This window comes from Tamandua tetradactyla, chromosome 6 (assembly GCF_023851605.1).
Source record: "Tamandua tetradactyla isolate mTamTet1 chromosome 6, mTamTet1.pri, whole genome shotgun sequence".
NCBI lineage: Eukaryota > Metazoa > Chordata > Mammalia > Pilosa > Myrmecophagidae > Tamandua > Tamandua tetradactyla.
Genome location: NC_135332.1, coordinates 26,468,666 through 26,480,019, shown reverse-complemented (window position 1 = coordinate 26,480,019; position 11,354 = coordinate 26,468,666). Strand labels below are relative to the sequence as shown.

The 11,354-nt window shown below is 38.6% G+C and overlaps 1 long non-coding RNA gene across 1 annotated transcript in view; it reads left to right on the top strand.

Moving 5' to 3' along the window:
- The first annotated feature begins 319 nt into the window (after positions 1-319).
- The window catches only part of LOC143687456 (uncharacterized), a 31,000-nt gene continuing 19,965 nt past the window's right edge, over positions 320-11,354 (top strand). Inside the window, exon 1 of the long non-coding RNA XR_013177534.1 lies at positions 320-1,725. This is a non-coding gene — a long non-coding RNA (uncharacterized LOC143687456). The remainder of the gene's footprint in view (positions 1,726-11,354) is intronic.

Genomic DNA, 11,354 nt, shown 5'->3' with positions numbered 1-11,354 from the left:
ATGGCTGTGCCTTCCACTTCTAGGAAGCCTTTCATCGCAGCCCACTTGGAAGCAAAGCCACCCCACCTGGGTCAGGAGCACCTTGGCTTCTGGGAGGAAGGCAGCCCCTGGCTCGGGGCTCAGAAGCCCTGTCCTAAGGCGGAGCTCGGGCAAGCCTGGCTCCTGTGTGCTGAGCCCGGCAGAGGGGATGGAGGAAAGTGGGAAGCATGCCATGGTTTGTCTAACATCCATGACTGATTTCATACTTTGCCTGCCAAGGTAAAGGTCAGGCATGAATCAAAAAATAGGTGGTGGTGATGGTGGTGGGGGTGGGGGTGGGGGTGTTGCGGGGAGCCCCATGCTAGTTACTGGGGACTAGATTTAAAGGGAACTTTAAAAATAAAGTGACAGCAATGGAAGGGACTTTGGCGTGCCTTGGTCCAAGTGACCTATTTTATAGATGAGGAAAACAGAGGCCTGTGGAGGGAATCTGGCGAGGAGAAGCATGCCAGTGACAAAGTTAGGGCAGTTTTCATTCCAGCACGGAGCAGATGTTGACTCTTTGCAGAGTCTCGACCAGCATAGCCTGTTAATATGCTTTGTCCATTCCTCACAACAACTCTTGAAGTAGGTAGGCAAGGATTTTTGTCCCCATTTTATAGATGAAGAATCCAGGGCTCCTGGAGTAAAGTGAGTCGGGGCTGATTTGCACACGCACTGATTGCTACTCGGTTTAGGAAGTCTTAGGGGTCTGAGAATCATTGCCTGTTCCCCTCCCTGCAAGACAAAATTCAAAGATTATGTGCTTTATCAGTTGTCTTCTGTATTCTTCTGCTTAAGTCGGGTGCCCTTTCTATGAGGAAGATACCTCTTCTGCACCCCAAGATCTTTCCTCTGTGGAAGCTGGAGCCCCCCTGACCCCCACCAAGTCCAGCTCACCACCCCTATGCCTAGGGTGGAAGGCCACGCCCGTCCTTTTACTTACCCCATTATGCTGCATCTCTTATTCTCCTCTGGGACTGCCGGCTTCTTGGAAGCAGGGATTATGTCTTCTGGTTTTTAAGTACCAAAATCTGGCCTCTCATAGCATTTAATAAATGTGTGTTGACTGAAAAATGAGCTTTTTGCAGTCAGGATTTTAACTCTAGTTCTCTGATGCCATCACCCCTGCCCCTTTCCGTGGGGTGAGTTACAGAACCGGAGAGTAGTGCAAAGTCTGTCCCAGAAGTGCAGTGACACTCCACAAAGGCAAAACATTCTCTAACTACAAATAAAACCACCTATAATACAATTAGCTCTGCTCCTCCTTCCCTTACAACAAAACCGTTTAAAGGAAGGCTCTCTGCATTGTTCTCATCCCACTGTGCATGGGATGCAACAATTTGGTGAAGCCTTGGGGACTGCTTAGAGGGAGCGTCTTTTGAAAGTGTCCTATGGTCAGTTACATCTGAACACCAGAAAAAGACAAAAGGGAGACAAGATGCAAAAGAGCATGCGGGGGAAACACAGAGACTTGTTTTGACACGTGGTGGCAAGCAGAGTTCTGAGAGCTGAGATGGTTCCTGATGATTTGTTTTGACCCAGGGTTATGGTCGGATCTTGTTCCTTGGCCGTTCAACATGTACCTGGCATCGCAAAGGAGGAGAGCATTCATCTCCAGCACGTCCATGGCTCAGGCTGTGCTGTTTTCCTGGACTCTTTCACAGGAATATGCAATGGAATCGATCATTTCGCTGCTCATTTCAGGTGTGTCTGGGTGGCAGTGACCGCTTCTCCCCATAAATCTTGCCCATGTGACATTTTATATCAGTTTATGGAAGTTTTGATTTGTAGGAGTTAAATGGAGGCAAAGTGTTTCTCATGTTGTAGCACAACTACTGCAGGGAAAAGTTGGCAGTGAGATTTGAGAGGAATGGGGGAAGCAATCTTTTATAGTACTATTACACAATAATTTTTCTTGTAATTTCTAATGTGTCGCATTTCATTGGATTTTTTGGCAAAAAATGATCCATACTTATAATAAAAGAGTCAAGTAATATATGACAGTTTAAGAACAAAGATGAAAACAATCCCCCAAATTCCCCCCCCCCCCCCCACATAACCATTGGTACATTTGGGTGAACATAATTTCACATATTCTCTCTGTGTATGTATTGGTAGACCTTTGGATGGCTAGAATAATTTTAGAAAAATGAGCTCATACAGTTTATTCTAATTTTTAATAAGAATTTAATTGACAAAGAACTAAAATATACTTTAGTTACATATTTTCTATAGGATTTTAAAACTTTCATTACATTCTTTTAAGTATTATATTTTTAGGGAGATAAAATAACCTGAAAATACCAATATTTGTAGTATCACAGAACTAGGGAGAAGGTAAAAAAACAAGTCATTTGTTGCAGCTCTCTGCTTTTAGGGAGGCCAATCACAGATTGCTAAGCTTATTTTAAAACTCTTTTTAGAGAACTCAAAGGGTAAAAGCTCCTACTACATTCTCAGTAGATGCCCAACGTTTAATCATCCTTTTCTTCAATGCACATTTCACCTGTGATATGGTTCATGATTTTTAAAAAAACATTTCTTTGGAGTTCACATTATTCTGACTCTTAATTATTCTTCTTTGCATGACTTTCCAACTAAAAGATTTGTAATTTTCACGTTTGGTTCATCTTTCTGATGAGATGATACTAAAAGAGAGTGGGTATTTTGTGGGAGAGGTTGGGTGGTGAGTGAATGAATGGGGTTGCATGTGGGTGTATCAGGAATCAGAAAGGAGCCCTGTCAACAGTTAGCTGTCACTAACAGGGAGTGTAGTCTGCTTGTGCCTTTAAAAGACAATCATTCCATTACTGAAACATTGTGTAAGCACCGTCTCTCTAGGTAGAGAGAAGAACAGCAAAAACAATTTCCAAATAGATTTTTACTATGCATAACACTTCAGAACAGATGAGTGGTAGATCTTCAGGTAAAATTACTATGCCATTATCCTGTGATTTTAAGGGTTGCATAAAAAGATTGGACCTTTATAGAAGTAAAACACAGCTTCTGTGGTAACACCGGGTCAGATATTTTCTAAGTGTAACTGCCTAAGTTTATCAAACTGGCTAAAATAAGCCTTTTTCTCATAGTTTAATTTGTCCCAGAAAAGGGGGTCAACAGACAGAATATTTGAATTAAGAAGTATAGTATTTTAGATTAGCAGGGGAAAGTGAATCAACTTAATATTTGTGGGCAACTAGTATCTGGAAATTGCAGCTGACATACAAGGAAAAATAATAAAAGATACACATGGGCAAAACAAATTAAGGAAGGAAATTCCTCAAGAAATAGGTAATAGGACAACTATAGTGGAAACCCTTATATATTTGACTTTTAAAAGCAAGAAAGTATTAGGAAAGGAGGAAGAGATGGCCAGAGCCTTGTAAGTGAGCATGAATGAATGACACTTGGGGCCTTAAAAGAATTAGGAAATTCAAAGAGAAGATGATAGAATAAAGAATGGATTTCAATGAACTAGATCTATATTGGCAGAAATACAAGTCAGTATTTGCTAAGGTCTCACCCTGTATTAAGTGATGTCCCCTAAGTGGTTTTTCATATACGAAAAAGTGGATGATGTGTTTGCTGTACATACTGTGTACTAAACAACTGTCTAGTTATCCTACGGCTCATTGTTAGGAAACTCAGAGGCCAAGGCAAAATGAACAAAATGAACAAATTGAATCTTCAGTTCCCCGGTGCTTGCAGCTTCTAGGAGGCCCTCAATAAATGTTTGTTAGATCTGATCTTGGGAAAAACATTAAGCAGTATTGGGTTGTGTGGGATAGAATAATGAGAGATAGAAATGAGAAGGAAAGAAGGTTGACTGTGGGTAGGTGTCATTAAGAATGTAGGCTTTCCAGAGGAGTGGATACAGCAGCCAAAGACTGATACTTAAAGGACTCTTATGGTTGGGAAGGAGGAAGAGGTCTTAGGGGAAGGAGGAAGAGGTCTTAGGTAAAGGAGGTGGAGAGAAATGGTTGGAAAGTTTCCCAGATTTTGAATTTTGCTGATTGCATCCTCATGGTGCTGTTTAACATGTCCCTCTGCCCCAAATGTTTCTTCTGAAATAGTAGATAATCTAAAGTCTTTATTAGATTCAGGTCTGATTTTTTGGCAAGAGTGTTTCATAAGCAGTGTAATGTATTTCCTGTTGGTCACATTGTAACAGAATGTCGTATGTCACCTCTCAACAGCAGCCTTACTGGACTACTCATGGTGAAGTTATGTAGTTTCTATTTCCATTAGGAAGTTTTTTTCCAATGAAAAAACAATGCAGTGCTTTAATTCACGCTGAGGTTTTTAGCTTGGAATTCAATGCACAGACTTCAGGAAGTCAACGACATTTCTAAAACTGTGTGCAATATTTTGTCTGCATGATCTTGTGCTCACTTCTCTGAAGAGGAGGCCCATAGCTTTCATTAACTTTTCAAAGAAGTATATAAATAGTATATAAAGTTAGGATCCAATGATAAAAAATTTTAAAGGTACCTTCCTTCTGTTGACATTAACTTACCAATAAAACATTTAGGATTTTTAACATAGTTTTTGACTTTGAAATGAACCATATTTATCATCTGTCTCATAACCCTCATTTTACAGACAAATGAATAGAAACTAAAAGAGAAAAAGTGCCTTCAGCAGGGGCACATGGCCAGTGAATAGAGGAGCTAGGACTGGCGATGGGATTTTTACCATTACATTCTTGAGCTCTTATTCCCTTTACCCCCACCCCCCACCCCAAGCCACAGAAATGCTTTTGATTCATTACAATTTTTGCAAGACTAGGAGGTTGATTCAAGCACCTATTTATTTACAAATGGCCAGCTATGTTTAAAATGTTCCTATTACTTTTCTCCTACCTTCAAACTATGCATTTGTCTCTAATTCCTCTTCTGGTTAAAGTCCATAATTTCATTATTTATCTCATTAAGAGTTGAGTTTATAGGTGCTCTGATTCTGTGGATACAGAGACAAATAAGACACAGTTCTTTCAAGTAATGTCAGTGTAGAGATACAGCTTTTTGTTTTGTTTTGTCTTGTTTGTTGGCAACTTCAGTTCTCTGCCAAGTGACATAATCTGCCATAAGGGCTCTGGAGTGGCAGAAACAGTTACTGATCTTTTCCCTTCTATACCTTGAATTCAAGATTGCCACTTCTCAGACTGACATGACAATTTTGCCTTATCACCAACAGAGAGAGCCTCCTTTTCCTGGTTGTTAAGGTCTTTTCACCTGGTGGCAATGAGGTCATCATCATTTGAGTGACATAGTTGTCATTCTATACCTCGGTATAAAGCCTCAGAAGAATGGGTCAGCCCATCCCATGATACTGGGAATTGAACCTCACTTATTGTCACCTCCCTTCTTCCAACTTCCTTTTCGAGATGACACCAAGCCCTTCTGAGAAGGCAAGAAATGTTTCATCCAGATAGCTTCTTTGAAAGGAGTGTCAGGACAATCTGGCTTAAGTGTGTTTTTTTTTTTGACAGATCCTTATGTTCTTTTGTGCTACCTTTTGGCATGCCACCAGGCCTGTTGGGGTGATTTTGTTCATTTGCATCTGCAGAAGAAAATCAGATTCCCATTAGTGGGTGGGGAGTTCTAGTGCAAGACTGAAACGATTTCTCTCTTCCTTTTCTCCTAATTATCCTCTTAATCCAAAGAACATGATAGGCAATCAAGTAAATCCCTTACACATAGCCTGTTGTCATTAATAATCCTTGAATTAACTTGCACATTAGCTTTAGTGATCACTGGGTGCCTTTTTTTTGCTGTCTAAGGAGGTATTTTGAGTAACTGTGGTATTGGTTTGCTGAGGCATCATCTCATCGGTTGCTTAGATCTTGTCTTTACGGTTTTCACCTGCTCATGGGTGGCCGGGCCAGTGTGCAGAGGCGGTCTCCAGGGCTCTGGGAAGGTCCTTGTGTCCTCAGAATTCCTCCCCACTCAGCAGTCATTGGTGACTGGAATTCACGGTTCACCAACATATTGCTTCCTATTTGAAAACAAAACCAGACCATGTTTGTTCATTTTTTCATCCATCCATCCATCCATCCATCCACCCAAAAAATAGTGATTGAACACCTACTCTGCCTGGAGTATAGAGAGCAAGCGTGGGGATGGGGAGGACGGCTGAGAAGAAGCTGGTGATGTGCACTATAGCTGGGTGGTTCTGGGTTTTCTCAGCTCTGCTCAGTATTTTGATCTCCAATATAAAAGCCGTGGAAAAGCACAGAAGGTTTTTAAGCAGGGGAGTCACATGATCCTATTTATATTTTAAAAAGCTCTCACTGACCATCCTGAGAATGAATGGAGAATAGCTTGGAGGCTATTCTTCCTGTCTGCAAGAGAAATGAGGGTAGTTTCTTTCTTTTTTTTTTTAATTAATTAATTTTTTTAAATACTAGAAAACACCAAACAAATGCAAACATTCTTATTTTGATCATTCCATTCTACATAATCAGTAATTCATCACATAGTTGCATATTCATCATTATGATCATTTCTTGGAGCATTTGCCTCTATTCAGAAAAAGAAATAAAACGAAAACAGAAAAAAAATTCATACATACCATACCCCTTACCCTTCCCTTTCATTGATCACTAGCATTTCAAACTAAATTTATTTTAACATTTGTTCCCCCTATTGTTTATTTTTATTCCATATGTTCTATTCGTCTGTTGACAAGGTTGATAAAAGGAGCATCAGACACAAGGTTTTCTCAATCACACAGTCACATTGCAAAAGCTATATCATTATTCAGCCATCTTCAAGAAACATGGCTACTGGAACGATAGTTTCTTTATTATTTTTTGCAGCAGACTGGTTTAGTGAAATATGCAGGGGTATTGGGGTAGCAGCACAGCACTATTTCATTTTCTGCTATGATAAAGAGACATAATACATTCAATGTATTGTTGACTTTTTGTTTTTTTGTTTTTGCTTTTTTAAAATTGTTATTTTTTATTTTTTTCCCAAAATTTTGTCATATAATATAACATATATACAAAGCAAAGAAAGAAAAAAGCAGTAATCCTCAAAACACTTCTCAACCAGCAATTCCAGGTCAGATCCCAGAGTTTGTCATGGTATTGTTGACTTGTAATAAGAAAAATTATTATTAGTAATAACAGTGTATACATTGTGTTTGTTGATTCAACAGGATTATGTACTAAACAGTGTTTATGATTCTATCTTAAACTGGATGCACTTGATACAGATCCTAACAATGCTTTTAGACAGGAAGTAATTATGCATTTTGCTGAAGTACTCATTAGTTCAAGGCTCTCAACTTGTTTAATGGACAAATAACTGCTATGATGAGCTCTCTTTTATGGATGGAAGAATTAAAGCAGTGAAAGGAGAAAGGAGAAGCCTAAGGTTGTGCAGTGGGCCGGGGGCAGGGATGGAGCTCAGCTCCCATGTAGCCATTGGCTTCGTGTTCAGTCTGTGTGTTTACAGGACTTCATGTGTGTTTACAGTGTTTTTGCACATTTGTTTCCAGGTTGCTCCTCTCTGTATTTGTGGGTGTTGTTCTTCTTAACTATTTTCCTGCTTATTAATTAACAGTCATGACTTTGACTTTTAGTTTAGGAAGCTGAGGTTTACTTATCCCTTCTCTGCTTTCTTTTGGTTAGGATTGCTTGCTTTTCAAAGTTCTATTGTACTCTCCAAATTACAGAGAAAATTTTTTCCTTTTATCATGCTATTATTGTTATACCTTTTTTATATCCCTTTTTGCAGTGCAGACTAATGGAAAGGACTTTGGGTCCGGGGATTAAAGTCCTTGTTCAGCTACTAACTACCACCCCTCCTCCCCAATCTCAATTTTTTTTTATCATTAAAGTGGGACTGAAAAAAATGGGACTAATATTCTTCCCTGTAATTTACAGAGTTGTTGTGGGGAGTTGTATTAGTCAGCATTGTCTAGAGAAACAGAACCAACCAGCAGAGTGAGAGAGACGGTAGGGTGGGGGTGGGAATCTTTATATATTTGTATATGTAGAAAGATTTATTATAAAGAATTGGTTTACACAGTTGTGGGGTGGGGGCTGGCAAGTCTGAACTCAGCAGGGCAGAACATAAACTGGAGACTCCAATACTGGCAAGAACCAATGCTGAAGTTGAATCCAAATTCTCCAGGGGAAATTGGCTGTTGAATTTGAAGAAGAAATTCTTCTGACCTCTGAAATCCTTAGTTCTGGCTTTGAAGACCTCCAACTGTCTGGAGGAGAAGACTCTCCATATTGCTGATTGTAGATTAACTAACTGACTGTAGATACAAATCCTATCTCTGAAATACCCTCTTGGCAATAAGTAGACCAGGGGTTGGCTGAACAACTGGACACCATAACCTAGCCACCTTGGCACATGAAATCAACCATCACAGGAGCCAATGAGTTAATGCACATACGTGAGCTTTGTAATCTGTAACCTGCATCCACAGCTGAGGACAGAGGGTGAGGATGTTTGTCAACATTTCTCAGCTAACCTGTAGTTAAGATTCTGCAGAGGACTGGACAGAGAGGGGGCCGATGAAGCTGCCGGGAGGTCACAATGGCTAGAAGAAAAGATGAAAAATCTTTGCCTTAAAGGCATACTTCTCTCTCCAAATGAATTCAGAGATAAGCATTCACTGCAGGAGTTGACGTTGTATAAAACAGCCCATGTAAAGGTTAGTCTAAATTTATGTTGGGAAACATACCGGTCCTACGTTCAAATCCTGACTGTCCAACCCCTCAAGGCCTTGAATCTGCATCTGCAAACTGAACTCACCCCTGATCAATAGTGTTATTGTGAGAATTAAATTAATCTGTGCATTGTACATACAAAATGCTCCATAGTTTTAGGTGTTATAAAAATAAATTTATGTATGTGTGCATGTACTGTAGAATATTCTGTTTTTGACAGGTAAAATAAACCTGTATCTCTTTATGTTCTGATTTTGGGTGAAGTTTACTGGGAAATTATATATTTTTTATAGAATGCTTTAAACATATAGAATTTCATTTGAATATTCTTGATGCATGTTAAGTTACTGCTTTTCTCTATAAGCTATATTCCCAATATAATTCCCCATTTCTTTGTTTTGATAACTTCTATCTTTATTCCTGCTAAGTTATCTGTTTAAAGTTATTTGTAATTTAGGATGGACAGTAATTCCATTCTATCAAAGTTGCCAGAACATTCCATATGTTAGGTTGTATATAACTGGGGCTTAATGTAAGGTAGAGAGCATAATGGGCCAGTCTGTTCTCCCTTAGGAATGCTTGAATTTGCTCTATTTCTTTTGAGCAGGCGTAAGTGATTTCTGAATGCTTTTCTTAGATCTCACTCCTAATCTTTCCCTTCCATCTCTCTATCTTGCTCATTTCCCCCATGGATTGTGGCTCTTTTTCTCTCTCCCTCTTTGTTCTTTCCCTTGTATCTCAGAATTGTAGGAGAGGTGGGGGGGTGGTGGTCAAAATTGGCTGAATGAACAGAGTCATTTCAGTTAGCTATCTTTTAGCTATTTTTTTTTCCTGTTGAGATCATAATAAGTCAATTAGGGACTCAATTCTTGCAAAGTATATATAAGGGAGTTTGGTTTTAAAAAAAGGAAGAGATGATTTTGCATAATGGTTAAATTGTAGGGTCTGAATCATATGGTTCTGGGTTTTTAATCCTGGCTCTGCCACTAACTATCCATGGGACCCTGGTATGTTAGGAGGAATCTCTCGTGCCTCAGGCTACTCATCTGTAAAATGAGCTTGTTCAGAAGATGCATATGGAGAACGTGTAACACTTTATCTGGTACTTTGTGAGTGATCATAAATGTTAATTGTTGTTTTTGTTGTTATAAAAAGATGACCCCTGGAAGGTTTGGAGTATATTTATATCTTCAAACTATTAGATGAGATATAGCCTTAAATATATATTAACTTTACATGACTTGGGCTCCCTGAAGTTTGAAGTACAACATGGAATCTTGATTGGTTTTGTTGATTTAAGTTCTCACGACTTCTTTGCCAAAAGTGTTTCTTTTTCTCTCTCTGTCTCACTCTGGCTTTCCTTTGGTTCAGTTGTGGGCAAATGTGCGTGTGTTTGTGAGTGTGTGTCTCGGGTGCATACTTGGGCATACACAAACAGGAACACTAGTGATTGATTTTTGCTAAAGGTTAAGTTAAGGTGGATTGAATATTTTTTCCATGTCAATTATAAAACCCATATATATATATATTTTTAAAAACAGTTTTATTCACACACCATACAGTTCATCCAAAGTGTACAATCAATGGCTCTTGGTATAAACACATAGTTTTGCATTCACCACCATAATCAATATGAGAACATTCTCATTTCTCAAAAAAAAAATTCCATATCCCATACCTCCCCACCTCTTCTTTTTTTTTATTAATTAAAGAAAAAAAGAAATTAACCCAACATTTAGAAATCATTCCATTCTACATATGCAATCAGTAATTCTTAATATCATCACATAGATGCATGATCATCATTTCTTAGTACATTTGCATCGATTTAGAAGAAGAACTAGCAAAACAACAGAAAAAGATATAGAATGTTAATATAGAGAAAAATAAAAATAATAATAATAGTACAAAAAAAAGATAAACAAACAAACAGACAGACCAAAAAAAACCCTATAGCTTAGATGCAGCTTCATTCAGTGTTTTAACATAATTACATTACAATTAGGTATTATTGTGCTGTCCATTTTTGAGTTTTTGTATCTAGTCCTGTTGCACAGTCTGTATCCCTTCAGCTCCAATCACCCATAATCTTACCCTGTTTCTAACTCCTGCTGGACTCTGTTACCAATGACATATTCCAAGTTTATTCTCGAATGTCGGTCCACATCAGTGGGACCATACAGTATTTGTCCTTAGGTTTTGGCTAGACTCACTCAGCATAATGTTTTCTAGGTCCATCCATGTTATTACATGCTTCATAAGTTTAGTCTGTCTTAAAGCTGCATAATATTCCATCGTATGTATATACCACAGTTTGTTTAGCCACTCTTCTGTTGATGGACATTTTGGCTGTTTCCATCTCTTTGCAATTGTAAATAACGCTGCTATAAACATTGGTGTGCAAATGTCCGTTTGTGTCTTTGCCCTTAAGTCCCACCTCTTCTTGACTCTTGGCTTTGGTATAATGGCTTTGTTACAATTGATGAAAAAATACTCCAGTGTCATTATTAACTTTAGTCCTTAGTTTGCATTAAATGTATTTTTCCCATTTACCATCCTATTTTAATAGCTTGTAATAGTGATATACATTTGTTTTTATTCATGTAAGAACTTTCTCATATTTGTACAATTAACCACAGTC